The sequence below is a fragment of the Lepidochelys kempii genome, chromosome 5, assembly GCF_965140285.1.
Source record: "Lepidochelys kempii isolate rLepKem1 chromosome 5, rLepKem1.hap1, whole genome shotgun sequence".
NCBI classification, from domain to species: domain Eukaryota; kingdom Metazoa; phylum Chordata; order Testudines; family Cheloniidae; genus Lepidochelys; species Lepidochelys kempii.
This window is the reverse complement of record NC_136384.1, coordinates 27,072,001-27,078,165: the sequence shown is the minus strand read 5'-3', so window position 1 is coordinate 27,078,165 and position 6,165 is coordinate 27,072,001.

Below are 6,165 nucleotides of genomic sequence, written 5' to 3'. Positions count from 1 at the left end.
ACGTTATGTTTTCATTTCCTTGTAGGGTCAGGAAAGACACTGTCTTTCGCACGCTTTTGCTGCCGTTCCTCCTAAACCGTGGATCTTTGATTTTTAGCAAAAATTGCTTTATTTGCACAATCCCTGCGCCCTTCTCAATCCTGTTTCCCTGGCTCCCTTCTCTTAAATTGCATAACATGGGCTACAGAAGACTTCATGCCTCAGAACAACTGGATGAGTCATGAATACAAGAAGTATGGGTGTAAACTGAAGCTGTTTACACTTCCTTCGGCCTCCAGCTACTAAAATAGTAGAGATCGTCCATATCACAGAATCCGTTTGAACCCTCAGTTCAGCTTTTAAATCTCAGGCAATGCATAGAATTAAAGAGTTAGCAACACATTTAAGAGGCATTCTACATCTTAGAGGAAACTAATATGCTAAGTGAATGAGACAGATCGTATTTCCTTTTATAATGACAATCTGCCTAATAGTGCCGTAGAAATCACCAGCAAAGCTTGCCGTTACGGTATAGGAACTACCTAACACACGTGCTGTTCTTTGCACGGCTATACAGAAATTGGATTTAGCTCGGTCTAGTTACCTGGATCACCAAGAAATCAGGAAAAGCCTCTGAAATAGCAGGTCTCCTTACCCCTTTCTTTGGACACCCCCCCCCCCCCGCGCGCCTTTTCCCTGGCGTTCTGCTCACCTGCGAACCGCCCTGGCTAGGGATAAGGACCCGCTGCGGGTTTGGGGAACTTTGGATGAAATCAGTTTTAACGCAGCCTTCTTTGACCTGCTCCTTTAGAAATGATGTTACAGCTTTGGAATTGGGATGCGGAGTGTGTGTGCCTTTCTACCAAAGTGTGGTGTTATGTTACATCCGCTTGAAAATGCAGCCTAAGATGCCGGCCAACTTCAGAAGCCTTCTTCATTGCTTGCCATGTAATACATGATATGTGGAGCCTCTGACTTCAGCCAAGAGATATTTGGAAACTCTGTCGGATCCAGTGTTGGGAGCTAACGTGTGTTTAGATCCGAAAGCGAATCAGAGGAGGCAGCGGAGGGCACGTCACGAGAAGGGGCCCTATAAATCCATCTCCCTTGCTACTTCGCCCTGGCAAATCAATTGCTTTGCACGTTGGCCTGCGCGCCCACATCTGCCCTCGTGTGAGACCCCTCCGGTGGCAGGTCCCAAAAGCGGATCGCTCCTACCAAGCGCTCTGACCCCACCGGATTAAAGTGGGTCCCGCGCAGGTTGCTGCCGGGAGGAGCTGGATGCTCTCGCACCAAGTTTGGATTGCAGGAGGGATCGCTCTTACTCTACACGTTCCTCTTGGATCTAACCTTTCAACGTGACGCGATCCCTTTCTGGAGGAGGAAGGCTGGCGGCGGCGGCGGCGGCTGCTAGCTGCAAATCTCAGCTCCAGCCTCGCTGCGCCCGCAGGCTGCTATTTCCCCGGCTCAGCTGTTTCTCGCGTGCATGTGCGAGTGCCCCGTTCCCCCCGGCCCAGCTGGCGTTCCAGGAGCCCTGATGTCTTCATCGGACTCCCCGCAGTTGTTGATGGGGTGCCTTGCTCAGATTTCCAGGCAGGAGCTCAACCGCAGCATCCACAGCCAGTTCTCGCTGCCAGGCGGCGCTTTGTGCGGCGCAGGCTGCTGCTGAGCTGGGACTCGGCTGCAGGGCAAGGATAGGCGAGAACCGGGGGCCGCCTCTGCTCTCCGCAGGGACCGCGCACCTGCGGCGGCGCGGGAGGGCGCACGGAGCGGTGCCGGCGGCAGCAGGCCCTTCCCCTGATCCGGGATTGTGAACTTTTCCCGAGCACCCCTTGGAGGATCCCCGAGCTGAGCCACATGCATCCCTTGGCGGCCGGCCGGGCTTCCTGGAGTTAATGTCCGCGCTGGGTCCGACGAGACCATCTCAAAGGTAAAGTGACTTTTCTGCCCTTGGCGAGGCGCTGGGGTGGCGGCAGGGAAGGCGGGGGCGGAGGGTGGGGTGGCAGGGGCTCTGGATCGCTGGTCTTGAGGGGCACAGGGAGGAGCCAGCGCACCCCTGGGAAATAAACAGGTTTAATATTCTTCCCCTCGGATCCTGGGAAGTAAGCGGAGGGGCCTGCCTACGCCACCTGGGTCAATGCAAACATCTGCGCCCCTCCCTGCAGTTCTCGCACCTGGGCGCCCTGCCCGGGCCCGCAGCCAGAGCCGGGAGTTTAAAGCACCTCCAGCCCTCAGCGAGGGGCCGGGGACGAATTTCTGCCCTTCCAGGCGTTTTCCAAGCAGTGAGGATTCTGCCGGAGCGTGGGTTCCTGCACCCCCGAGCTGGGGCTGACACTGGGGGATGGAGACTCGGTGTCACCCCAGCGCCGCTCGCCAGCCGCGCCCCGTGCTGCAGCTCCGAGCACCTCCTGCCGCCGGTGTTTGTTCTCCGCTAGGCGAGGGTCCGCCACAGAAGCTGCCTGGACCCGCGGTTGCGGGTGGCTGCGCGGCGCAGAAGCTGTTGGGGGAAGTTTAGGCACAAGGACCCGAAGGCACCGGCCAGCGAACCCCTTGTCACCCTCGCCAGCCTGCAGCGTCTCCTGCCAGCTTGCCAGACCCGGCAGCAAGAGTGCACCCCACAGGACGGGCTGGAGGGGCTGGTGTGCCCAGGAGGCCAAGTATTTACACCGAAGTAAGCGATCCGGGAGGGATTCAGCCACGGACCCGGCCCCAGCAATCAACGCCGCCGTCTAAACTCCGCATCCTCCCATGCTGCTACCGGGCCAGCAGCAGCAAAGCGGGGCTCCGCAGCACCTCGCTTAAGGCAGCTGAGGTCGAACTAAGGCGTGTGCAAATAAACCTTTCAGCCAGGATTCGTTTCACGCCCTCACAAAGCAATCGTTAGGCTCCCCACCCCTCCAGGGTCTAAAATAGTGCACAGGCATGAACATAGGACTGGGAAACGCAGGGAACAGTTTCCTTGCTGTGATTCATCCCACTCTGTGAGGGATGTTTCCAGGGAGCTGACAGCTACCACCTCTGCTTGTTACATTATTCAATAGCCTGCTCATCGGAACTTCCCCAACGCATATTTGCCGAGGTCATTTTCCTCAGACAATGTACTAAGTATGGAGCGGAACTTTTAAGAGCCAAACAAAACTTTTGAAATCGCGGTATGAATTAAGAGGGAGTGTTGAAGTGGCCACATGGTTTAACACAGACCGTGCAAGTCTTCTAAAGGCATCACCTATGTTGGTTTGCATCCCAGGATGCCTAGTTGTCCTTTACAGATGGTTTTTGCTACCCGATGGATAGGACTGAAACTTAGTGGCAGAGTTTTCCGGCAGCAATCCATGCGGGATCACGTTCACTCTTGTTGCTTTCCAAAGAGTAGCCTAAAAATACAAATCTCCCACTCCAAACATCATGCTGGGCTACCCAAACATAGTAACTTCTCCGTATTGTAATAGGTGGGTCCACCGAGTTATCGCCGTTCAAGCGGCCGGTTTACACTGCCCTCTAGAGCCAGAAACGTACGTGTCCTAACACACAATAGCAATGAGCAGGTTACTAATCCACCACCGGCCCCAGCCCCCTTTCGTGCCTTTCCACTTGGGGAAACTCTTCAAACACTCCTCATCACTTTAACTCCCGGTTTAGGGAAAGTGGAATCGCTTTCCTTGCTGAAATTTCTTCTCCACGTTCGGATTATTTTAGGGCAGCTTGTGACTGCTGAATTTCTGTTTTCTTCTCTCCTTTAAAAACAAGCAACAGAAAAGAAATAGCGCACTGAAAGATTTGTTTTGAATAAAGCGGGCAAAGAAAATGACACGGATTTTGCAAGTGGTAGAGAACATGCGAGTTAAACTTAGACCTACAGGAATGGATCTGTCTTATAAAGCAAGCACAACGGGCAATGCGGTTTGGTGCAGATGCCTCTATCTTTATTGCAAAAAGAAAAGGAGTACTTGTGGCACCTTAGAGACTAACCAATTTATTTGAGCATAAGCTTTCGTGAGCTACAGCTCACTTCATCGAAAGCTCATGCTCAAATTGGTTAGTCTCTAAGGTGCCACAAGTACTCCTTTTCTTTTTGCGAATACAGACTAACACGGCTGCTACTCTGAAAGCTATCTTTATTGAAATTCTTTAATGTACAATGACAGGGCAATAACAGAAAGTCAGGATGACATTCTAGACCTACACTAAAGTCAACTGAAAATTCACCATAGATTTCAAAGGGACCGGGATAGAAGCCTGCAAAAGTCTCTATAAGACTCCCGCATTATAGAGAATACGCAAAGAGCTGCCAGGACAGCCTTGTTGGTGCCCTAAGGATGTCTGAGGCGGAGGAAGGATTGGGATAAGGTAGCCCAGTTCTGAACGGGAGATTGGTAGTATGAACGCATTAGCCCCAGAGATGGCAGCTCTGGTATTGGACGGAGAAAGAGGGATTTCACCTAATGGGAGGAGAGAGAATTGAATTTTCTTTGTTAAATATTCCCCATTCCAAACCCTGCTGTGCAAATCATCTGAGTGCTGAATGCAAATCCATTTGTTAAAACCCCTCCCATCGTGCAGAAAGGAAAACACTCAAATGGGGCGTTCTTCTTGAGTCAGAAGGGAAATCGGTTGCAGTTAAATGGGGGAGGGGGTGAAAGCTTTAGGGACGCTGGTGTTTTAGGTGGTTCTTTGCTTTCAAATGTATCATGGCCCTGGAGTTGATAGATTTAACACAACTAATGTAGTTCTCTGAATTACTCCCAAATATTAAGGGAGGAAAGGGCCTTGCTTAGGTTTTTTAAAGTTTTTGTGTTTTAATATATTTTTATGACAGCTGACAAATTGTAAAGGGGCTTCAGGAAGCGACATTAATTTCTTATTTATATTACAATCAACATCCCTGGCTAGTCAGGGCTAAATGCAACTGTCCTGACTGAGGCAAAGTCTGACCGCAGAGAGGTCAAAGTAAGATTTGCCAGATCTGACCCCACATTAACGAAATCCGAACAAACCAGTTTCAGCGAGTTTCCTCTCCAAAGACAAAATACAAACAGGCGAAAGCTAACATCTGCTAGACAAGGAGGATGGAAAATACACGAATCTGCCCAAACCTAGGTGTTTGCGAAAAGCGGAGAACTGGCTGGAGTGGAGTCGATGTAAATAAAGCAACAACAGATTTCTCCCACATGTCTGCGATGGGAGCAGCCCCCTTGCACCCTCCTGGTGCCCATAACATTTTACTATCAAAAGCCTGAAAGTTGCCAACTCCCTTCTTTGATGTAAAAGCCAGTGTGATGGATTTAAATTGCAACGCGACTGGTTTTATAAAATATACGCTTAAACCCAACCTGGATTCCCATTACGAGCCACGACGATTTGTACCACAGAAAGAGTTCGACTTTCGAGCTCCTGGCCTCCCCCTACTCCCCTTCCCGTGCGTGATTATCATCAGGGACATTTCAGTGCCTCTTAGACTTAATCCCGCCGCTCCCCTGCTTTCCAATCGCCTCCACACAGCCAGGTACTGGGGTGTCGGCCTTGGGGACGGATCAGTACAGCCGTGGGCAGAGAAGAGGGATTTAGCGAGCGGGCGGGTGTCTGCCCTGTCCATTGCAAGGAGGCAGCGTGTCAGACGTTCCTCCTTGGCTCCTCGTGAGCCTGAATCCGTGGGATGGGGGGCAGCGTCTCTCCAGGACCGGCTGGGTTTCGTAACGAGCCCCCGCCTCTCCCCAAACCCTTTGGGTTTATTAAAAGGCCGCAAGAGACGCAAAGAGCCCCAGCGTTTTCTGGGCAGACCCTCGGCTGAGCTTCAGAGCGATACGGGCGAGCAGAAGGCTGGGTTTGTGTGAACCTCCTCATAAGAATTAGATCAGCTGGCATAGCCGGCTGCTGGGGGGGGGGAGGTGAGGTCAGGGCCCTGGCAGACCCCCTGGTCTGTGCACGGCTCGGTTATGGGATTCTGGGGAATCCCCCACGCAGGAGGCTGGGCTGGAGCGAACCTTTTCCCCCTGGTGGGAGTTGATCATTTTCACTCCAGCACCTGCGCTGGATCGAAGGCTTCTGAGAAGGCGCCCGAGCGCAAGGCGCGTCCGGGCGAGGGCCACTGACGCCCTGGCCCTGGCCCTGGGGGGAGCCCGGAGCGCAGAGCAGAGCGCGCTCCCCACGGGCGCACAGCGAGCGCGGAGCTAACCTTGTGTCTCCTCT